Raw genomic sequence first — 25,630 nt, 5'->3', positions numbered from 1 at the left:
TGTTGTAATTTTCTGTAAACACAACCGTATCGGGGCCACCAAGAAGTAATCTTGAAAAAAAAATATCGAAACACGAAAAGCACAACAAAAGCCAAACCCACACAATGCACTGCAGCTTCTTTTCCGAGGCATCCCATCAACATCCACAGTGCAGAACCCACCCAGCTCCTTCAATACTTCATTTTGTAGGACCATAGCCGGTACCAATCCAGTAAACCAAATAATGCATTGAACTCGCAGGAGCGCAGTTTCCATCTCACAGACACTAGTTTTTTGTATAAATTTTACTGATCCAACATAAGGGCTGTAGCAGCCATGTTGAATCAGGCCTCCTCTTGTGCAGATAAGCAAGTGGGAAAGAGTAGTTGGGGGATGGACGGGCTTTGGGTGGAGGATGAACTGCCTTTTACATCTTTTCCTAGGTATGTATTCAAAGGTCTGACCAAAGTTATCTTCTAGACAACAAGGAGAATAAAATCTGTAAAAGAAAATTTTAACGTGTGTTGGAATTTATCATCCGGAGATTAATTATCTTCCAAAAAAAACCATAACTGATGGTACTTTAACTATCTGTACTGCAGTTGATGTTTTAATTGCCTTTGAGGTAACCCGCAGAGTCACAGTTCATCAAAATGGAAGAACACCAGGAAGATAGTCCCTTTATCATTGCAGATTTGAACCTGTCAGACACACAATTTGGGTTGGGAGAAGCTTAAGTAGCCACCTGGTCCACACACACCCACCCCCATTTAAAATAGGAATAACATCAACATTAGATCAGGATGCTCAGAGCGTTGTATGCTCAAGTAAAACTAAGAGGACAATACTAGGCCGAAACTAGATTGATGATAGTTTACTTGAGCGTTGTATGCTCAAGTAAAACTAAGAGGACAGTACTAGGCCGAAACTAGATTGATGATTTTTGCCCTTCAAAGACCTGGTCCCATTTTCACAAAGACAGTTGACAATGAACTGCAGCAAAGCAGCAAAATTTTAAAACAAAGTACATTTTCTTGACAGTCATAAATACAATATTGTACTACTATTCTGCAACACAACCCCTTTAAGCACACGTTACAGTTATGGTCTTACTGGGCAAGATAAAAGGGGGAGAAAAAAAATTTTAAATAAATCACTCCTTTCCCTGCACCTGAAAAAGACTTATTTGCTCACAGGTCTCAGATAAAAGCTTCACATTAAAACATTTCATCTGTTTTACAGTTTTACTGCTCAAAAGATGAACTATGAGATTAATCCAACTTTCTATTAAGCTCTAGAGATAGCCACATGCCATGCAACTCATAAGACTTTAGGGTTTGGACATCAGTAGTAGATATTGAATATATGAGGGAAGCATTTCAAAAAGGCATTAACACTAATAGGGCTTACATATGTGTATCGAGGGAAAAATAGCCGCTAAGTTATGATATTACTCAGTCATGATCCAGAGATACAGAAATAAGCCGACTACAATTCCACAGAATTCGGAGAACTTCTTAATTCACTCAGAAGAATCTTTGATTTCTTCTAAGGGGGGGGGGGAGAGTTTAAATCAAACTAATCAAAGATTTTTCTGCTTTATGTGTTTGAAGAACAAGTGCAGGGGAAAATTTAGCAGACACAGAATGATTTTTATTTTTTTTTAATTGAAAAACAGAAGAAAAAAGAACACAGTGAACTCTGTCCATAAAAAGTCAACAGGCTGTATTTTTGTCCCATCTTTTGCATTGAGACAGAGAGCTATTTAAAACATGCAGAACATTAAGGGTTTTCTCTCACTATGACTCATAAATTCAGGATCTCACACCTCTGCATCTCCTAGAAATGCAGTTATAAAGGGGACAATACGATTTCACCATTTACTATATAACATGAGATTCAAGATCAGGGAACTTAGAAAAAGGTCATGTTTCAGTTTTCTGCTTAACTATATGGAGACACTTATTTCATTACTGACCACCCTCCTGTGCAGAAATGACAATGTTTATAATATACTTCTCAATTTTTGTCCATGTCACCTGTACCTTTACCTTTTAAGCAACCAGCAAAAGTACAGATAATGACTCTGAAGTAATTTAAGTAGGCAAGCATTAGCCCAAGGAAAAAAATTCCTGTTCACAAATCCTGAAGAAATTCTTCTCCCCCCAGCAAAGTTTACATTTGAGAAGTATTATTGCTGGGAGAGAACGTTACAAATTGGAACAGAAATCACATTTGACTCAAAATTATAATCCCTGTGTTTCACATGAGGCTCAGAATTCAGTGGGTAGAGAAGGCAGAGAGAGAAGGGAGGAACACAACCACAAATGGATTAGATGCTGTCACTTACAATCCATCATCACACTTTCTCAGATTATGAAAATGAATTTTTCCCAGCAGTACATTTTATGCTTGACAGATTACAGATCAGTTTACACATTCAAAATTGGAGCGCTTGGATTCTACAAAAGTTCAGGTCTTTTGAGACCAGCATTTATTATATGGTTTGACATGAGTCAAGAGAAACATTCAACAAGACAATGCCAGAGACACTTTCAGGCAATGAAATGGGTGAAGTCACAAACTCCTTAATGATTACTTCAGCAAGCCTGAATGTAACACTTTTTCCTTGACTATACAGCTGGCTCACAAAGGTCATTAGACTATTATATTCACTGTTATGTAGAGCAGCACTATACACATGCAAAGTTTCTATAGCAACTCTTTCTTAATTCACTCTTTAAGCAAAACACCAATTAGCTTTTTATTATAGCCAATTAAAAAAATCTGCACACTAATTGACAACCTCTCTACTCAGAATTTAAGCTTATGCAAAAGAAAATTGCAGTGAAATTTTCTGTGGTAATAGCTTACTTCCTATTCTTCCTTCATAACAGAACAGTAAATTATTCTTGATAGGGGCTGAACAGTTATTTTCAATCTAAAACGTTTAGACACACAGAAGTAACCTGTCCTGATATGACTGTAATCTTAGTAAAACCTGCAGATTACAGGTTTCAGAAAGGCAACAGAAATGTAATCTGCATTGCAGGAAATTGGGCACAGGCAAGTGCACCTGGAGATCATGCAAGAGGCAGTCAGCAAAATGTTTCTCTCTCAGGCTATTTACGCACATTGAGCCAAGGGAGAAAGATGGCAAAAACCAGTACTAAAAGTCAAATTCAGTAGGGCAGCAGAGACATTTTCTTCATGCTTCTTAATACTTATTGATGGTTTTCTCAGATGTCTTCTACACAGCTGGTGTTGACAGCTTCTTTGTATGCCACTTCAAGTAGCAAATATCAAGATATATTAGTCAGAAAACAGTCAGCAAGCACAATATAAAAAGAAACCCATCATGATGCAGAGTATCAGGAGAAGTAATCAACAATAAAAGCTAAACCATCCTTCTCGGTAAGATGCTCTGCAGAAAGCTGAATAAAAAAATGTCATTCCCCTTACAGTTCTTCCATGTGAGACGTTGGGATTCACCTTACTAATAAATCCATACACACAAAGTAGTACATGGCTCCTCTGACAAGCTTGGCACGCCCCAATCGAGACTTAATGGTACCCGAGGTATCAGTAGGTCTGCTGGTTCTTAAAGACTACTTGCAGAAACTACTTGTGTTCTCTTACTTACTCACACGGTCGTCTTCTGCAGTATTAGTATAGAAACTTCAGGCATCTGGCAAGCTATGTGGGGACACAACGGCAGTAACCAGGAGTTTCCCTTGAAAGGCTGATGAAAAGGAAGAGGGCTTCGATTGGTTTCAATTCTACCACTGTAGAGGAGATAGCAAGGTATTCCCACATGTGGAAGAGACCACTGTGTATAATCTTGGAGATACAGAACTTGCTGCGGCATGAGAAGATGATCTGCTGCAAAGCCAGTAGGGTCTGGAGTACCTCGGTGGGCTGGGCAGTAAACAAGGACACCAGAGATAAGGGACTAGGGTTAAGCAACACAGCTACAGGCTTTTATTCTTGGTTCTTTAGAGAGGTCAACTCACAAACTCAGCTCGCTGAATTGCCAGAAAATGGTCACACATTCAAGCTCTAAGCCTTCCAGGTGCAAAGTCCCTGCTACCTCCTGCAGAGAGATTGCATCGGTCCAAGACACAGTGCGCAGTGTTACACACAAAGTACTAGTTGAAACCGATGTAATTTTTAGTCCAAAGACTGAAGAGTTCTCCTCTAGAAAACCCCTGCTACCAGCACCTCACCAAAATATGGGACGGTTCCTACATCTCCGCAGTGCACGTCTCTCCCTTCTCTGCCCTTGAAGGAGGAGAACAACCCATGGCTCAGCACAAGACCCATCGGTCACAGTAATGCAGTAGTGAATACCCGAGATTACCAGAGCAAATAAATTGGGTTTTTTCCTACTTTTTTGTATTTTTTTAAACTTCCTGCATTGGCATTTCAAACCGTTTAATATTTCAGCTAGTGGGTCTACCCTGCCAGTTAAGTGTTACACACACACACACAAGAGTGTTTGGGAGCAAAAGGCTTAGGACAAAGCCTAAAGGCACCTGCTAATGTCAGAGCTACTTGCTGGCAGCAGCTGGCATCATCTTCAGCTGCTCTCCAGGAACCTACATTCCCAGTATCAGAAAGGCTCCAACCACTGACAGCCACTTTTCAAACACATCACCATCAGGTATCTCTTTCTTGCTTTCTTCTCTGATGTGCTCTTTGCCCAGCCAGACTGCCCTGAACAGTCACGTCCATGTGGTCAGGCAGGCGGTGTGTGATGTGAAAACCCTCGTGGGAGTAAAACAACAGACGTGATTTCTGGCAGTCTCATCCCTGTCAAGAAAACACCTTTAGTGGCCTAAAATACGAACCCAAGCCAGCTGTGCAGCCATCCCAGTTTTTGTAAAAGCAGTTTCACAAATCAAAACAATCGGGCAGGTATGCACTGCTGCTTTGTATTTCCTCCCATTATAATTAGCATTCTAAGTATCTACATTGAAAGAACAATTTACGCGCTTGGTTGCAGGTAAGGAACACAGAACTACCTTCAACTTTAAGGCTCCAGAATTAACATTTTCTATATTGATTGACTTCTTTTACTGTTCCACAGGAGGACTTACTGCAATTAAATTGTCTTAAAGTATAAAAGCTCACAATATTCTGTTATTTCTAAGTAGTAATGGGACGGCTTTGTTGCATATCTAAATTACTCATCCACTGTTATGACCTACTATAGAACTAAAGCAGATTAGAACAATAGTCTAGGCATCACTGCAAGCATGGATTTTCAATAGTTTTGAAACATCCTTCTTGACTTCTTTCATTTACTCTTATGATTTTGAAATGCGTAGAACACAGAAGCATGATTACAGTAAATTTTGATAACTACCATAGATTTCTCCCACTATTCCAAATGAAGAAAAGTATTTCAGAAAAACCTTCCATTCAAAAACACCTTTCCAACTTCTACACAATCCAGTGTAGGCAATAATATGCACCCATACCACTGGAGGATGAATAGAAGAATTTACAGAAAACCATAATTTCCCCACAATGTTGTTCAACATCTGAAAAGATTTGGTGTTCTCACACCAAAATTTGAACACAGAACCTGAAATCAAAATGACTGTACAAAGGATACTTTTCTTTCTTCACCAAGATGTGAAGGAAGAAAAGTATCAACTTTATGGACTACTACAGTTCAATAATCTGAAGTTTTTACTCTCCAACCTTAGAAAACTCAGTTTTTATTAAAAAGTTTGAAACAATTAAAATGTTACCTAAATAACAGTATTTCATGCTATTCTAATTCTTGCTGCTCTATTAAAGATGTGTGGCAAGATCTCTGACTTGCAGTCAGACCAAAGAGTAAATGTTGAAAGGTTCTCCCTCCTTTGTGCTGTCTTTAGTTTATTTACTAGAAGTCTGAAAGTTAGGGGTAGATTAAGTATTTCCTATGAAACTTCAACTTTGGATTCACAATTGCCACATCTGTAAGCACTGAAATCAGAAACCCTGAGCAAATAGAGCAAGAGGACATTATCATCGCTACCAAGTTCTCAGACCACAGCGTGACAGAGAAATTATTGCACTTTTTTAATATTCATAAACTCTTCCAAAATTCATCCTTTTCTGTCAGGCAAAAAATAAAACAGATCTCCTGCCTTGCTACTGAAAGTGACCCATTTGTACCTAGAGGTGATAATATTTATTTTTGTATTTTACCATTTCAAAGTTAAGTTCAAAGACCTAAAGATATGATAGCTTAAGCCTGAAAAAGATGCGTCTTCAAGCATCCCTGCACCTCACAGCAAGGAAAAATTGGCCAATTAAAAAAGAATCAAACACTGAGGAAGCTACAATTAAGTGTTTCTATGGAGGAATAACACTATTAAAACAACCGAACCTGTCTCCCCCTTCCAGTTTCTTCCATCTAAAAAATTAAAGAAAACGCACATCTAGTCACAGTACTTCTTACATCTTCTAATATTACGGGTTGAGCAGAATATATTTATGTTATACGCATGAGAAAAATCAATACATGCAATTCAAATCTCAGCAGCACATGTCATTTGATGGATACACTCCTCTAGCTAGTGCCAGCTTGCAGCTGGGAATCGACAAGCAATTTCAGTGCTAGCATCAACCCTTGTAGCACCTGATGGATCCACTCTGCACCTTTGGTCCTCAACAAGGGACTGGAAGAAGGAAGAGCCCGTGTAAGTCACTACATAGAGACAAAACAGGGAAACTATGTTGGCATTATGCTTTGGTTTTGAGATAAGAGCTCCAACAGTTTGCCTATATTCAGCAAAAATTAACTAATGTCTACCACATAAATTAAAGGACAAAGATGGCTGCTTTGAATTGAAAGAAAAGGGCAAAGAAACTGGGTTTAGTTACAAAGTCCCCTAATAACAAGCAGCAGAACACCGTTATCCTTTTCGGGTAGAAGGAGCTGTTATCTACCTTCCCTGCTCCTAATGGGATTCCCTGGGGGCTCTTTTTTACCAGTTTCAAAAGGTCAGTCGCTGTCTCCAAGTGCTTCTTGTCAATGTTAAAGCCACAGTCTAGTCTTTGATATCTAGATAAAAGAAATATTTGCTGGTTTAGACCACCACAAACTGAGAATAAGGCCCACCACAGTATTTCAAAGCGGCAAGCACACAAACACAAGATGACCAAGGTAGGGTAATATTCTGAAGGAGAACAAAATAATTTGTTACAATACACTCAGTGATACTGCCAGCCTAGTCCAATAAGCACTGAAGTTTGCAGAACTTCTGTCAATTTTAACAGGTTTTGGAATATGTCCTTTATGCCCTCTGAAATTATATCAGGAAAGTAGTATCAGTTTATCAGTTTAGTGGGCACACACACCATATTTTATCTTTAAGCTTCTCTCCTTTAAAGATATTTAGGCACAAGAAATAAAGCAAATGAGAGGAAAGGCAGATTTCTCCATGACACAACAAAGACAACAGGTTCTCTTCAAAATGGTTTGTATTTACTCCCTTGACAAAAAAAATTTATTAGATAATATAGATTATATTTTTACTTATATTCTTATCAAGATTCATTCCAGTTGTGAAAAGGTATGTCTGTCTGTATAGATTAAATTGTTTTAAAAATAGCAAAAAGTCAATTTCCAGACTTTACAACTATTTTCACCTAATAATTTGTTGTATTTTGCAATTGCTAAATTATAAACCTCACCAAAACAGGGATTATAATAGCACAATTGTAGATAATCGTCTGACAGCATTTTTATTAAATTCCTTAAATCAGAGTTCATAAATTAGCACAAAAAATACAAAATATGTAATTTTAACAGAAACATATCATAGTGGGGGCCCAAGTTGTTTATAAGTATGGAGAAAAAAAAACAGACTATACCTCTCCATTTGCCACCGCACACAGCCAGCCAAATTTTACAAATGAAAACAATTATTGACTCTTCAGCAGAGGCTGAGCTGCCCGTTTTACCTGTGCTCACCACTACTAAACCTTCAGTCTTGATCCTCTAGTTCTGCCCCACATCAGCTCAGGGGCTTTGACAGCAGCTGTGGGTGCTCTATGGGCAAACACAACTTTGGGCACTCAGCAAGTTTAAAATCTGTGTCCAAGGAACCACAGAGGGCTTGTGAGCCCAGGAAAAGGTGATTCAGCCTCTGTGCTGACAGAGAGCGTGGAGACAGTTTTCGATATGTTTTTATACAGCAAAATGTTTTTTGGTGTAGAGACGCACGAAGTAGTAATCGATGAGCTCGTTCAGGCGTGTTACATATACTGCAGTAACTCAGAGCACTAATGAAACCAGACTGCACTCAGGCTAGCTTATCCTGAATTATGTCAGGTATTTCTGCCCAGCCCTAAATTGTGCTACCTTACCTAACCTTTCAAGAGACACCGCATTTAAGCCATCCCATGTTTTCACAAAGGGGATGGGCAGAGAGAAGAACCGCCTCTTCTTCCCTGCTTTCATCACAACTGATGAAGCACACCCCTCCAGAGAGACAGCCCCATCAGGGGGTCACCATCCTCTTCCTCACTGCTGAGGATCAGGAGCACTGGCTGCACCTGATTCAACAGGAGAGCTGATGTACGAATCCCATCTGATTCTGCCCTGCAGTTTCGGTGCCGTGGATGTGGGACCCACATCTCTGATCGACTTTTCCCTCTGCCCAGACAGGCGCTCTGGACTGCTCAGCTTCAGTCCATTGGCACCTTCTGGTTTTCATCTTCCTTGGACAACCCTGGCACAGGGATAGCTGCCTGGTGAACTGCAGCACTAGCAGCCTGCCATCTGTCCAAGACTAGAGGGAAAATAGGAGCTGATTCATTTTGAACAGTTCAGCCACACTGAACTTTGCTGACTTATTACTGGTCAGCATATTTACTATGCTAGATATAAATAAAACATTAAACATTGTACTCAAAATATCCAAAACAGCCTGTATTCTCCTACTTTCTGAGTAAATGTAAATGAGTTTTCTCTCCAATGGATTTTTGGGTTTTTTGTTATTAAAGAACCAACACAAGGAAAAGCCATGACTAACTACGCCTTTACTAGAAAACGAATCAAAAAAGGAACAGTCAGGAAATAATAGACAGCCAAACTTATTGCTATAAGCCAAATTTTGTGCTATTGTTGCTGTTGCATTATTTTGGTAGTCCAATTAACTTCTGATGTTGTCAAATTCAAAATCAGATAACTAATAACCAGTCTGCACATTAAGTACTTACGCATAATACTGATAGTAACACAATTACACGAATTTCCATTAGCCTACTCTATCAATTAAATACTCTCAAAGGCAAAGGATAAAATACCTATCTTACAGCAGTGATTATGAATTCCTGTAGTCCGGGAGACAAGTATTGCACATGGTGTCAAACAGCAATAACTAATTCCAAAATCTTATTTGCTTGGTTTCTAATGAAACCCATTCTATTACTGCAATGTATTTTTGCAGTTAGCTGCTGTCAGACTTAACTATGTCACCAGCAAGTACCAATTGATTTAAAAGCATACAGTGCTAAAAATCCATGTTCCAATAGGTGGAACAGAGGTGACAGCAGAATTGGAAAGTCTCGCTTAGTTCACCATCCAACACAAAATTCCCATCTTAAACCATTCCACAAAAGAGGCTCATAAATGAGAGCAAAGATGAAACAGGGTAGAATACACAACTCGGCTAATAATGCAAAACCAACATACTTGTTCATGTTGGAAGAAAAAAGAAAAAAGAAACACTAGGAGCTGTACCAACTTTGAAATACTTTTTTTAACAAAATGTAGATGTATCATCTTGCCCCACTGAAAGACAACCCATTGTTCCACACAGAGAGCTTGATTCTCCGTTGGTTCTCCACCAGGTAAATTGTTAGTCCCAGTGGAAATAAGAGCTGCTCTAGTGTTGGTGAAGGGCAGGTCAGACACAACCACTAGCAGCACTGTGATTTAAGGGTCCCACTGATACATCTGTGAAAAGATCAAGAAAGCTCTGATTGCCTATTATGCATTATTAAGAAACAGATCAATACAGAAGCCTCCAGAGGCCACGGACGTGCAACCGCACGTGTGATTTAACCTCCTGCAGGCAGGTTGAGCAAGCAATGAAAGCTGGTTTCCAGCAGCCCCATAGTCCGGGTCTCTGCTGCACAGCACACCTTGAGCCATAATTGAAGATTTTCCCCCTCAGGTAGGACTTACATGGCATCTCTCCTCCAACTCACCTTCTTCCTCCCTCCCTGTTGCATCTTCTTTTGTGTCCACTAAAAGTTCAAGCCTTGGCTTTTTCTAATGGGATCACAAACTCTTTTTCACTCAGCTCCCTGTTTTCAGGGGACTTCTAGGATGGTACTCACATTCTGAACCCTACCCAGCAGGAATGGCTCTGCTGCTGACACATTTGCACATAGTTTTCCCACCCCAGAGAGATACACTGTGAATTTGTCGATTTTAATGCACCACGTTTCAGCCAGCACGTGCCTCTGCCTCACCCCATCGCTTCCCAGAAGCTAATCTATGGGAACGGAGCCGTATGCATGTGCATGGAAGTTTGCCCCAAAAAGTCTCTGTTTTGGCTCTGGTGCCCAGTGAACACTTGACAGCGGATAGGCAGCTGCGACTGCTGCTCGCTGTGCCAGGCATAGCTGTCTCATGTCAAGTTATGCTCCTCCAGCTAAACCCACTGCCACTAAATTTCATTTTAAGCGCTTTAGGGCAGGGTTGGGTTGGGAAATGGGGTTGTTTGTGGGAAGCGACCAAACATAAAAAGTGCCAGATTCCAGATGGAGCCTCTATACATTAAATACCAAGAGTAACCAGTTATTTCTAAATGTTTTTCAGCTGAGGGATTGATTTTAAGGATCAGAGAACAGAAACAGTACATTTTTGAAAGAATAAAATAAAAATATTAGGAACTTCAAATGCTCAATCATTTTCTTCACAAGGTAGGAATACCGCTCAAAATTCCCCTCTCCACCACATAGTATTATTTATCTGGAAAACATGAAAACAAAGTTAATTTCCAAATAGCAGCATATGTCATATAAATATACATACCAGCACCACTCCGTGAGCCTCACACCACTTTGCTAGCAGAGCTGGGCAGATTTGTGTTATTTACACTAAACGTAGTTAATAACTTAAAATAATCATGTTTAGCATTAAGCTAAGAATGAACTGCTGCCAAAGTGATAAATGTAGCTATGAAAATTGATAGCTTTGAAATTTGTTTCAAGGTTCATATACAGAAAACCTCACCAGCAGACATACATAAATCAGAACACTTTTAAAAACAAAACTATTCTGCATATGACCAAATTATTTGAAAGTCACCCACTCAGAAGAAAAAAGTGTCTCCAGCTTTGGTGACTGGCTGTTTATTTCCAACACAGAGATAACTTTATTCCTTGTGGAAAAGGAGGATATCTGATTCTTTTCAGCTCTTGAAAGGTAAAAATAAGTATGTAGAGAAAAGATAAAACATCACATCATTTAAAACAGGTCATCAGGACCTAATACATTATAACTGCAACACCAATACAACTCCTGTATGATTCTCCTTCCGCTCAAAGTGATCCTTACTATTAATTCATACATTGACCTAGTACAGAAAGGAGTTTCCGTTAGGAGTTTCTCCTCCATCCTCTTAGGGTTACTCTTCTAAACATAGAAGAATGTGCATTCTAAACAATTAAGCTTATAATCATACCAGAAAAATAATAAGAACGACAAAGAAATGCAGGTTCTGAGCAACGGACACTCAAAGAACTGGCAACAAGACAGAATGGAAAACAGTAAAAAAAGTAGCAGTTGTTTTCACATAGCTTACATGGCTAGCAGTCATATCAGATAGAACTGGCTGTATATTGGATCGCCCAACTTATCACTGCATGGCATCTGCTTCCTCATGCCTGTAACTGCCAGATTTTTATTTTGTGGGTTAAAATTCTGAATTTCTCAATCCAAGAGCAGATGTTTCTACGGTTTCTGAAGCATGATTTCATCGATTCACCAATAACAAACAAAATTCTACCAGAGCATGCCTGCTTTTATGGAAACAGAACTCACAGCACGGCACAAGCAGACTGGGACCAGGAGGGGAAGAAGAGGCTGAGGAAACACGGAGAAGCCAAAGAAAAGAGCAGGAATGGACACAGTGGGCAATGAGACTCATGGTCAACAACGTTCTCCAAAAAAATCTTACTGGAGAGACTAACATACTCCATAAATTTCTTTTGCTTATCTGGAAGCATATGTGAACCCCACTAACAACCTGCGTATCCCTCATCCTTATCTAATGTTGACGTGACAAACTACTAGTGGTCTTGCTCTTTCAAAGATAACAAAAGGGTCTGTTTACAGATCTGTAGCTTCCAGGCACACTGCTAGATGCTGTCAACTCTGTGGGCACTGCTATGATTCTGCATCACATGACTGGTTAGAATCATTTGATCTGCCTAGAAAATTGAACAGTAACAGAAATGCATTAATATTGCAAAGTCAAGCACTGAACAACTACAAATTTCAAACACATATATTTATTATTTTATCTATGTATCATTCTGTGCCCTAAACTGACATCACTGGGGGTAAAATGGAAGCTGCTTTTGCCTTGTTCTGCATTTATCTTGTCAGTACTCTCTGGTGAGAAAGCAACAGAAAATCTGATCCAAGAGGAAAGCAGTTGAATGAAAGCTTGAAGAGCGTATATTGAACCAGAAGAAAAAAGTATACCATCTTATATTTAACACACATATTACAGAAAAGTGAATCAATATCAAAGATGGATTGTTTCTGACTTGAGTAGCTCATAACTGAAACATCAAATGAAAACGTTTCCTTGTTTTGAAAATCTTGGGATTTTTAAATATTGGAGGGGGGAGAGGAGTGTGGGTGAGGACATGGAGGAGAAAGGAGTGTGAAGGACAGCGGGAAACAAACAAAACTTGAAATCCACTACAGGAGAGACAATGACCGTCAAGTTCAGCAACCAGTCCCATGGAAAAAAATCTTCAACGAGAACCACTCACATGCTCCAGGTAAAACCCACTCCGCTCAGGAATGTTAGGTGTAATAAAATGCAGTACAACAGCATCACTAGCATACGGTGGTGTATGAATGTACAGTAATACAGCCCCATCCTAAAACTCTAGATTCATATGTGACACTTTCAAAGTTATCACTGTAAACACCGCAATTTATTGTCTGCCTTCTATAGTTTGAAACTGCTGATGCTGTTTAACCAACTTCTGTCCCTTAAAATATTACTCAATTTCTCCATAAAATATTTATATTAAGCTTCTAGCACAGGTTTCTGCTCAGGGTCCTATATTAAGCTCTCACGAAGAGCTGAGTCAACACGTCACATGCTCAGTCTTTTACACTCGCTGTTTCTCTCAGGTACATAAAAATGGAAGGAAACTCAACAGACATGGTTGCACTTTTCACTTCTCATTAATGACAACATAACTGCAATTAAAGAATAACAGAAGTAGTAACATGTACGCATCAAAAAGTTTTTAAAAATGCTTTTCACTTTTCATAAATTAAACTCCAGCAAATGGAAGGTATTACTCCAGCATGCTCTTATCCCATCCATCTCCTGCTCTCCTACACATTATCGAACTCCTGTGCCAAATGAGATCACTCTACTATAGTCCACACCTGCTGAATAATTGATTGTTTGGACATTAAATGTTCATGCACAGCAGCACACATCAAATAATCTCTGCGACCACAGGAATGTGATCTTTGAGTCGCCAGGCTGCCAGAGCTTTCACAAAAGTTAATGGCAGTTGTATTTACATTAAGTATACCGAGGGTTTGTCATTTTAAGTTGGCTCCAGAATTTTATGGCCTTGCAGAATCATTCTCTGAAATTCTTGGTTAGGACCTTACTTCCCTTGAAGGGAAGTATATACAAGGACTTGCACGACTGAGATCACTTGAAACTAACCTCATGTTTTTACTGATGCTTGGCTATCCTCACCTTCAGGCAAAAGGGTAAGGAAATTTATATCTAAATTATTCAGTAAGTACAGAATCTGCATTGAAACCCCAGCCGCAATATGAGAAATATTTAAAGGATTACAGGTAACTTAGCTATTTATTAAATTATACTTCCTGGATGTTAGGCTAATCATGAACATTAAAACAGTCTTGCTGAGTTTTTCAAGAGGAGGCAACTGAGATGTACTTGGTTTCGTGCTTCTTGAATTTATATGTATACCTGTGATAGTACTATTGCAATGCTGAGAGGAACACACCTCTGCAGCTCAGGCCTCCCAGGAGTACCCATATCAGTGCAACGTCTGGGCTGTTTTGCTTTTTTTCCCCCCTTTGATTACTGGACAAGACTAGAGCAACTGAACCTCCAAGACTCAGTCTGAATTAATCAGCATCTTGGTTGTTGTAACAAGCACAAATCATGCAGTTACTAAAATCTGATAAAGATGCTTCTGAACGAGAACCCCTCTTCCCTCACTACCTGATGTTTAGAGATTATACAAGTATCTTGCCCTAAAATCGCATAATCATTGTTAGCAAATAGCACCTTATTTCACACCAAGCTGGATGCCACCAGAAAAGTCATGTGCTGCTCAAGTGCTGAATATCACTCACTGTATCAAACAGAACTTCAAAACATACACAGTCGCACTTAGCACAGCCAGAGCTCTGCCACTGTATCACACTGGAAATCCTGCTAAAATGCATGGCAGGATGAAAGATGTATAGATTAGAAAAATTATAGTTGTAAGTAAAATCTGTCAAAATTACAACTGGTAGAGGATTCAATAAAATGGCTTACCACAAGAGAGCATACTTGCATATATAAACTGCTCAACGGTTAGGTAATTCCAACATGGGACTTTTTTTTTTTTTAATTAAAAGATGCAGCTGACCTGAGTATCATCATTGAAACCAAGGACTTTATCAAAGTGAAAAGCCCAATTAGTATCAGTCCTCTCTGGATGTATAGGCTAACAGATCCCTCATCAGCTCAATAAAAACCCAAGGGTGCCTCTGCTCTCCAGAACTGCAAAACTAATAAACATTTTCATTTAATTTGAAACAGACTGCACTGAAATCCAGTTTACCTCTGAGTAATAGTGGATTGCATGCTTTTCTCCAGGGCACATGTGGAAAAGTAAGTATAAAAAAGTTAATGCATGGAAAAGTACACTGAAAAGACTTGCATTTACAAATGGAGGAGGGAGAGTGCCGTATTTATCAAATCTGAAAGTCTCCGGCTCAGAAACCTCTTACGCAATGCATTGAAAAAGTTTCCATAACAGTCTTTAAAGTAGCTTTCTAAGATGAATTAAAATGGTACCCAAAAAGTGATTTTTTTATTATTATTTTTCAGAAGTGCCATATCTTCCTCTGCTAACCACTACTTTATTCTAGTTGTTTCCATCACCACCAAATGGACTGTGCAGTGTGAAAAAAAAACCCACAAACTGGGAAGAAACTTCAGCAATTTGTAGGGGAGTCTTATCACTGGAAAGAAAATGCATTTCCAATTACAATGCTATTTTTATTGCTGTGGTTCAATTACAGTGCTATTATTATATAACACAATAGTTAAAGCATCTGCTCAATGTTAGTTCATCCAAGCATATTTCTGATGCATCCTTAATTGTCACATAAATCAAAATCCACACACTATTTTTTCCTCCAAGAGGAGAAAAAAGAAAGTGAAAATCCCATTAAAAAGTGCTAACCTAGAGACTGTCTCACTGTATGGGAGGAAAGCACCCAAATGTTATAGTAATAGGCAAGAATAAACATAATAGGAAACATGTTTGGGGGGCACTGTAACACTTATTCAAACAGACTTAAAGTCAAATAAGTGGTAACAGTAATGTTTTTTCTCCACACATTGGACCTAATTCCTGCAGCTTTTAAAACTGTACTAAGAACTAACATTTTGCTAATAGTGCCCTATAAGAAAGTAACATTTCAAAATTTGGCCCTAAACACAATTCTCTAGATACTCTGAAACCCCAATACTTGAGTTAAGGCTGATAAGTCGGGATCAGGAAAAGCAGCTGGGACACCGGGGCCAGGATCTACTGGAGAAGTGAGGTTCTACTCAGAGAAACGTAAGGTTTTGAAAAGTGAATGAAAGTAGTATCTCTTTTCCTATTCTTCATTAAAAACAAAAAACCCATATAGGGCATAAAGCAACTACCCCAAAACAGACTGTAAAACACATACACATGAGCAAGGGAGGGAGGAGGGACTGCAAATCCTTGCTTTGCAACTACCGACCTGGATCTGCCAACTGCAAGAATATTTTCGAAGAGTAAACCTCACTTCAGGTCCCTCCTATACAAGGTTTTGGGTCTGACTAAAATAAAAATCCAACCACAACCAGAAAACAGTTGCACTGAACAGTTCTGACCAGCTCTAATTAAGATATGTACAACCCTTACAGTTGCACACCAGTTTGTTGTTTATTTGAACAACTTAAGTATTTAATAGATACCTTCACTTTTAATTACCATAAATGTCAAGAGTTTCCTGTAGGGTAAGAAGAGCTCCCCAAATGTTTCAATGATTTTTGAGCTTTATCTGAAGTGGTTAACTTTAGGATTTTGTAATGAAAGCAACCCTACAACATTTCAAAAGCTAACAACCTTCATGCCTACACATTTTCACCCTAAAACATATCCAAGGAGTTTCACTAAATAATAGTGCCTCTTCTTGCACTTGACATTTATTAGTCATGATTTTTAAAGTGAGGAGTATTTAATTACAAATAAAGGATCCCTGCCGTTGATAACTCTCAAGGAATTGCTAAGCATGAAATAAAATATGATGCTGGAGCTTCCCCTTCGACTTTGCCGTGTGTATTTCTTTCTTTTGATAATTCTAATAAAATAGGCTGATTGTCAAAGTCTAATTTAAGACTTAATGAAGCAGTAAAGGTTGGGGTGATGAAAAAGAAGCTGGAACAATAACAGTAAAAACATAGTCATAGACTATGACGATCCAAGAATTTTCTGGCCAATTAGATTTGATTGTGTTAAACAATGACAAACTACAGAAGTAATTAGAAATCACATACAGTATTAGCAAGTGACTAAGTGCTGGTGCTGGTTAACCGTATTTTATGCTTCCTGAAGACTGCCATATCCTTCTATCCTATGTGTTTTAAAAAATAATCCAATTTGATCATCAGAATTGTACTTTTGCCTCCCATTTAAATTACGGCCAAATTGTTTCCTTAATTTTATCATCCTGCTGGCTTTACAATTACAAAAAGCTATTAACATTAAAAGGATATTATGGATATCTCATTCACATAGTTCAATGTTGGCAGTGACGCAAGAAATTAATAAGAAAGCTCAGTGACTGAAGTCAGGCATACGCATTTGTTATAAACACATACACTTATTTTCTGTATATATAAATTTTTAAAAAATCATGAAACTCAAGTCCACAGATATCCACCCCCAAAACTGAAATACACAACCAAGATTTTCACATGCCGCTTTAGCAGGCCCAAACAGCAGCAAAGCAAAACTGCTCTGCCAGTTCCAAAATTGCTGAAAAGCCCAGTTGTTTTTACATTTTAAAATACACCAAAACAGAGGCTCGAATCCACAAAAACACTCACATCACAAACAGAAAAAAAGCACTTTATGCCAGTGTTCATGACTGAGGGTTATTCACAATGGCCCAGTTGAAGACTATAGCAGGGAGTCCTTCTTGATGTAAAATTAAATACTGTCAGCCTTAACATTTCATAAGCATCTTTGCATTCACAAAGGGTGTATAATGCCATAGCAGCGAACACACTGAAAAATGCAGAGACAGAACAATACTTAATAGAAGTGTCCACAGCCAATTTCCTTAGTGCCTCAAAAATAATAAATAAATACAAATCTGACTGCTAACACCACAAGCAAATCCAAATTACTGTTGTGTTTTAAATCAGTATCCCCAATCTTAATGTGTTTGTGAAAATAGAGAGACAGGAAGAGAGAATTTTCAGAAGGCACAAATATGAAGTAGCAGCTTGACAGACTTTCTAAATTTTAACTTTCTCCTCCAGGGATGCAATACTCATGAAGAACTTCTAACATACCCACTCGAGTTTTCAGGAAATTAATTACCAGGAAAAATTGATTCACAGGAGATCCATCGGCAACATTTCCACTGGCATGTTACTGAATACAAACAGCACGCATCTGTCTGTACTGCTGCATCTGATTAAAAATCAAATAATATAGATATTTTGTGGAGTACCTAGCAAGTCATATGTCAAGCCGTCTAACAGAAAACCTGTCTTCAGCCATGATTCCCATGGTCAAGGTGTAATAATGAGCGCCCATACAAGACGGATCTTGTTTTACTGACAGCCACATGACACATGGTAACGTCCCAAGGTTAGATCGTTCTTTGCTTCACTCTGACCCTTTCAGATTTAAATTCTGAGGAAGTTCTTTGTGTGGCAAGAGGTACAGCAAGCTTGTATCTATTGCTCATTTTGAGTTTTCAAACTCAAATCCTTAAAGACTTAAAAATTAAAAAAAAAAAAATTGTCTTTTCACACAAGTATAATCCTCATGTGTAAAGTAATCCAGTCAAGTTCACTCATCATGCAGCAAAGGAAAATAAGAACAAAAAAAGCAGGACCATAGCTAGACTTCTATAGAAGTTTTGTGCAGTATAAGATCCTTCAAACCCTAATACAGATGCAGTAATCACAGTTCAAGTTTAACATAGTCGCTTTTACTCTGTTCTACGCAAATCTATGTTCAACTGAGGGCTAGGTTTATCTTTTTTTCCTCCCTTCCACACAACGCTCATAGACAAGAGGATTTATCAGACGGTAACAAAGACATATTACATTTCATGTTTGCTCAGAGCAAACTCTCCAAATTTCTCTTTTCTCACCTTAGTCTTGTTCTAAATTGTACATTCATCCATAAAAGGGCTGCATTAATCCTGCTTATGACATTATTTTGGATATAAACTAAAGGTGGGAAATGATTCCCTTCGCACAGACAATTTGCAGAATAATGTCTTAAAAGGATGAAGGAATAACAAGAACGTATTCAATCTAAAATACGGCTAGCCACTACAGTAAAATTAAGGCTAAACTCCAGAGAAAAACTGCTTTTCCATGTCACTGCTAAGATAATCACGTTAAACCCTGTCACTTATTACAAGGTGGAGCTAGTTGCTTGTAATTATGTACAAGTGCTAGACCCTGGCTGCAAGATCCCAGTGCACTTTTCAAAGTGGGGCTGATTGCCACACACACTTAACTCACCTGTGTTCTTGAGCACTACTCTAACAAGGAGCAGAATCAATTTTTTGGCAAAAATCTAATGCTGAAATTATGTTTCTCTGAACATCGCAGTGTATCGTCTGCTCTAGGCCTTCTCCTCTCCAGCCTTGCCCCTGAAGCTGACAGGGTTTGGATTAACCATTGCAAACTTCTTTGCCAAAATAGTTTTTTTTTTTGTTTAACACAGAGGACAGTGAGCATGGTTTTACTAGGTTTTCTTAAAATGGTGGCAGTAGAACTGATTGGTTTTGTTTCACTCTAGCAGTATTTGCTCCAGTTTAACCGAGTTATAATACCATCCTATAAAAGGAACAAGACTGGAATCACCAGGTACCGTGCTTATTTAACAACAAGGTCAACAGACCTTGTACCCAGTTCTAGGAGAATATCTTTAACTTTTATCAGCCCAAAATATCAACATTTACTGACATCAATCTGGATGGATTGCCTAGAGAACAGCAGAAAGAAGAAGGGGAAAAAGCAAGGTACTGCCTGGTTTACAGCATCAACGAGCAACATCTGCAATGTGGTACCTTTTCCACTTCCGTATGTTATCATCTTAAAACTTGAAAATGATGGAAGTGGAAACAAAGGTCTTGCATCCCAAAAATAAGAAAGCGATTTGTTTCACTATGTTTCATATTAATTGAAGACGAATAACTGCTTGATACAGATGGCAGAGAGATTTGAGCACACGAATGCAGAGAGCAGCATCTTGAGCAGTGCTTCTTCTCATGCTTAACTGAGAAATTACCCTGGTTGTCTGATGGAGTTTGTAGGGAAGCGTTTTTGTCCAGGGGTAGCTTTGCATCGCTGACAGTAGCACAGAGAGTTTGCCTGCAATAAGGAAAGGGAAATGAACTAACAGCCAAGAACTGATCTAGCCTCAGCTTTAATGGGACATTCCATTCAACCAGCAGTTAAGACCCGGTTTACTCTTAAGAGGCTTGTCAACTACTTTTGACCAGGTCAGCCTTATTCTGTAAAATCAGATCATTTAACTACCGTCTCGCTCTTGCATCTGACTCTAAATATTAGTTCTGCTTCCCTGCAGCACCACTGCTTTGTATAAACATTACGCAAGTTTTAAAAATCATGTATTATGACCACATCCTCTCAGTGCCATTCTGAATCTTTAATTACTAACAAATATAAATCACCTCTTGAAAGCAATGCTGTATGTCTGGCTGGTTAAATATTAAATAATTATTTGAATTCAATAATTTCTAGTTTTAGAAACATTGAAATTAGTCAAGTAAAAAAAATGGTTTTAAACTCAAGCACTGGAAATGGACATTTTGTGCACTTCACTTCACTTTATAGTCTCCAAGAACTATTACAATTTTTAATAAACTTGTATCTGGGATTTGAAGCCAAACACTTATGCTCAAAAGGCACAAATTTATTAGCTAAGACACCCAAAATGGTAATAAAATGTATTCCCCAGTGGTATATTGCAAATGGACTGTAACAATTACATTTTATTAATCCAGCTGCAATTAAAGAATAACAGCTGTACCATTTGCAGTGCAGTGCCCCACATTCAGGGAGATGACAAATACTGTTCATTATTCATTATATATTGCTGACATTATATATTGGCAAACATTTTTCTTAGTCCAGTAGTGATCTCTCTTGGGCATGACTGCTTCTCTTTATGATTGCAAACTGAGTTCTGCTATCACGGGGTATGCAAATGCTAGGAGTCCTTCTTTCTTTCCTCTAAGACATTGCACATTTCAAAGAGAATGATAAATTTCTGCTGAAGCCAACAAAACTCAGCAACACATGTACGTAGACAAGTATCTGGCTAACAAGTTTTTTAAATGTTACTGACAGTTACTTACTTTTCTACAGTTAATAAGCCAGTATCACAGCCTCCATCTCTTCATTGGTATAACACATACAAATGTTTGGCCAGTAGAAAATGAGAAGCAAAGGAAAATATTAGCTAAAATTTAGCAAAGAAACATACAGATCTACTTAGTAATTTTTACAATCAAAAATGAAATAACCTTTGTTTGGAATTAATACTGCATGCAGTAGATAAAACATGGACATCATCCTGCTTCCACAGTTTGCCATGCTCTGACTTTACAGTTGGAGTACATACACAGCTCTGTGCAGTTAGCAAGACATTACAGTAAGATAAAACCTGTACAATTTCTGAAAACATAGATGAAGCCACAGTAGGTCAAACAAGTATGGACTACAAAAACCAAATATTGGCATTCTGCTGCACACATTAGAAAAGAGAATGGTTTGGGTTGGAAAGGACCTTTAAAACACTATCTGGTTCAAACCCCCCTGCCATGGGCAGGGCCACCTTCCACTAGCCCAGGTTGCCCAAAGCCCCGTCCAACCTGGCCTGGAACCCTTCCAGGGAGGGGGCAGCCACAGCTTCTCTGGGCAACCTGTGCCAGGGCCTCACCCCCCTCACAGGGAATAATTTCTTCTTTACATCAAATCTAAATCTACACCCTTTCAGTTTAAAGCCATTAACCTCTCATTCTATCCCTATACCCCCGATCAAGAGTCCCTCCCCGCTTTCCTGCAGCCCCTCTCAGCCCTAGGAGGCTGCTCTAAGGTCTCCCCAGAGCCTTCTCTTCTCCAGCTGAACCCCCCGACTCTCTCAGCCTGTCCTCACAGGGGTTGCTCCAGCCCTCTGATCATCTTTGTGGCCTCCTCTGGACTTACTCCAACAAGTCCGTGTCCTTCTGATGTTGGTGCCCCCAGAGCTGGACACAGCGCTGCAGGGGGGGTCTCACAGGAGTAGAAGGGGGAAATCCCTCAACCTCCTGGTCACACTTCTGACACAAACCAGGATACGGTTGGCTTCCTGGGCTGCAAGTGCACATTGCTGGGTCATGTTGAGCTTCTTGTCAACCAACACCCAAGTCCTTCTCCTCAGGGCTGCTCTCAAGCCATTCATCACCCAGCCTGGATTTGTGCTTGGGATCACCCTGACCCCTGTGCAGGACCTTGCACTTGGCCTTGTTGAACTCCACGAGGTTTGCATGGCCCCACCTCTCCACCCTGTCCAGATCCCTCTGGATGGATCCCCGCCCTCCAGCATGTCACCACACAACATGGCTTGGTGGTGTTGGTGACTTGCTGAGGGTGCCTCGACCCCACTGCCCATGTCACCAGCAGAGATGCTGAACATCGCTGGCCCCAACACCCACCCCTGAGGAACGCCACTCGTCACTGCTCTCCACTGGGACATGGAGCCACTGACCGCAACTCTGAGCGTGACCATCCAGCCAGTTCCTTATCCAATGAGTGTTCCATCTGTCAAATCCGTGTCTCTCCAATTTAGAGACCAGGATGTCATGCAGGACAGTGTCAGATGCCTTGCACAAGTCCAGGTAGATGACATCAGTTGCTCTTCCCTTACCCACCAGTGCTGTAACCCCATTGTAGGCCACAAAATTTGTCAGGCATGATTTGCTCTTAGTGAAGCCATGTTGGCTGTCACCAGTGACCTCCTTATTTTCCATGTACCCTAGTCTATTTGCCAGGAGGATCTGCTCCATGATCTTACCAGGCACAGAGATAAACCAGCCTGTAGTTCCTCAGATCTTCCTCGTTTCCCATTTTTCAGTCAGCAGGAACTTCACTGACTGCCACAGCTTCTCAAATATGATGGATTGTGGCTTAGCCACTTCATCTGCCAGCTGCCTTAGGACACACAGATGCATCTCATGACCTTAAACTATCTCAGCTAAAATTTTAACTAAATCTTAACTTAAAATCAATTCATTATGATCCTGATGACTCTAGTTCCAACAAAACAGCTTTAGAATTCTGTTTAAGATTAACTTCAATGGAAATGTTATCTGCAGCCCATAACATTTTTTAATTAATATTTACTCACTTTCTGGCAGGTTTTCTAACCATACAGTAAAGACAGCACCAACCTCTCCCCTAGATAAATATCATCCTGAACTCTTCAGCTTTGCTTATGCTGCTGACTACAAAATAACTCAGCTCGTTGACGAAGTGCAAACCCACTTGATCATAAGAGCACGCAAGCAACAAGAAACAAATACCTTTGTCTTCACATCCAGAGATTAACGAAGTCAAATATTTAGGCATATTTGACAATACAAACAGTATTTGAAAGTTGTATTTGACAAAAATAAAAGACTTGTCAGGTTTTTTTTATGAATCCACGTCCCAACAAATAAGGATACAGAGCCTGGTTTATCACTGTATGTACTTTAGGAAATGAGTTACACTTATCCAAGTCATTAGCATTGAGAATGCTGATGCATTACAACTACTTTGTAATGTTAAAAGCAGCTGCACCAACAACAGCAGAAGGTTGGAGGCTACACATCTCTCCACTGCACAAGCGTTTTTTACTCAAGGCTTCTCTAACCAAGAACACAGCTCTTAGACTAAGAGATGGAATAACGGGGGTGAGGGTTTGCTGGGATTTCATAGAGCCTACAGATACAGGCAGGATGCAGTCTGGTAAAAACAAGTCACTCTGGGGTGAAACACTGTCATATACCAGGCTTCAGGTACAAAGATGCACTACCCTCCCCCATACCGAGGTCAATATAGCCAAAGGGGATTCCCCACCTCTTGGTACCAGGGACCCTTTCTAACCAGCCATTATCAAGGTTGGGTGCAAAGAAAGAACAGCCAGGAAACCCATTTCTCATGGCTTACTGTCCTTCTCCCCAAAGGAAGAAAAACAGTCTTTGGAAGAAAACAAAGGTTTTCAAATAAAATTGATGCCTACCAACCTAAAATGCTGCAGCACAGACTTGGTATTCTTCTGCATAAAGTTTATAGACTGAGAGCAGTAAAAGATGATTTTACCAGATTAGAAGCAAAATAAAGATATTGTACAATTTGAGCAAGGTTTCCTGACAGCAAGAGTTTTCCCCTTTCTTTTTTACATCTTCCCAGATTAGACAAACAAAAGGCAGCCCCGTTATTTCCCCCCTGCTATTCACTGCATTTTTCTTTGCTTTTGTAAATGGAGTCTCTCAAGTGCATCGACAACAATATCAACCTTCTGACTTACCTACATTGTCTCAGATATTCAATGATGTTCACCAGTAAGTGGCAGAACACAAACACCTATTTTTAAAAAGCACATGGCAAACCAGTAACATGGCAGTCTGTCTTTTCCTTGTTACAGGCTTACTGAAAGAGTATGAATTATCATTCCTTCTGGAATAAAAAAAAACAATGAAATCTAAGTAGCTATAATAGTAGTGTTTACTTATACAGTATTAGTAAGTTTATTTCTTGTCATATCACATTTTCTAGGTTAAAAATTCAGACAGAGTAATCTGTACTACTGGGAATGACTTCAGAGTGTTCCCTCTGTGATAACAGGAATAAGCCTTGACTTGTACACAAGGACCAGGTTGTGAATATACTTTCACCCCCCCAAAAATCCAAACCCCGCACTGAATCTGAAAGTCTGTAAAAGTTTGTACACAGACCTGATCCAGGGCCTTTTCTACTCGAGAAACATCTCTCCCTCCCTTTGCTGAAATCCTACTAAATTCCATCAAAAGGTCTATACAGATCTGACAGTGTCTACTAAGCTTACTGCTGTCTTCACATCTCTTGCACACTGTGGCATTTTCAAGATCTGAAATGCACATTATGAAGGTTTCCTGTTGACCCAAAGCAGCTCCACAGCATGGTACATCTGAGAACTGGGAAGAGGACAGCACAGGCTGCCTACTTGCAAAGCTTCTGAAGAGCTGAAGAATCATCGAAAGAAAGGAGCAAGGAAAAAGCATTTAAAAAAAAAAAAAAAAAAAAATAAGGGCAGGACATTGAATTTTGTTCTTTTTAGTGATTTAATGAATTCACTAACATGAAAGTGGTCATCCAGGAACATCAGATGTACACACAGTACCGGTGTTAGCACCATTTTACTTCCTCAACACCGCATTTACTACTTGCCATATGAGCTCCACTTCCTTACAACCTTGCGTCTAATGCTATCTAGTACGAACAAATAGTTTCTTAATAAGTAGAAAACTGGTAGCTGGGATAGGGTGAGGGTGTTCAATTAGGGGGGGGGGAATTAAGGAAATATGATGGTAGTCATGAATAGCTACTTCCAGGCCACAATAATGAACTGGCCTACTTGGAGGAATTTTTTTTTTTTCCTCCTCTCTGGAATTTTATATTCAATCCTAAAGTGATTCCAGGGCAGATAACAATAAAGCTTCATACAATGCAGAATCGATAAAAAGAAGTTCTGCATTCTGAACTTAAAAACATAGGGGGAGAAGGAACATAAACTGTCCAGTCCTCTATAGCTAGGTACTCCACAGATAGTAGCAGGGTAAAAGTATCATGCTGATAATACC

The 25,630-nt window shown here is 39.4% G+C and overlaps 1 protein-coding gene across 1 annotated transcript in view; it reads right to left on the bottom strand.

Moving 5' to 3' along the window:
* The window catches only part of NAALADL2 (N-acetylated alpha-linked acidic dipeptidase like 2), a 429,638-nt gene that overhangs the window by 383,503 nt on the left and 20,505 nt on the right, over positions 1 to 25,630 (bottom strand). The gene's annotated exons all lie outside the window — the stretch shown is intronic.

The sequence above is a fragment of the Athene cunicularia genome (genome assembly GCF_003259725.1).
Source record: "Athene cunicularia isolate RWA chromosome 9 unlocalized genomic scaffold, athCun1 chr9_part1, whole genome shotgun sequence".
In the NCBI taxonomy this organism is placed as follows: domain Eukaryota; kingdom Metazoa; phylum Chordata; class Aves; order Strigiformes; family Strigidae; genus Athene; species Athene cunicularia.
Note: the sequence above shows the minus strand (reverse complement) of the source record. Positions and strands in the feature narration are given on the sequence as shown.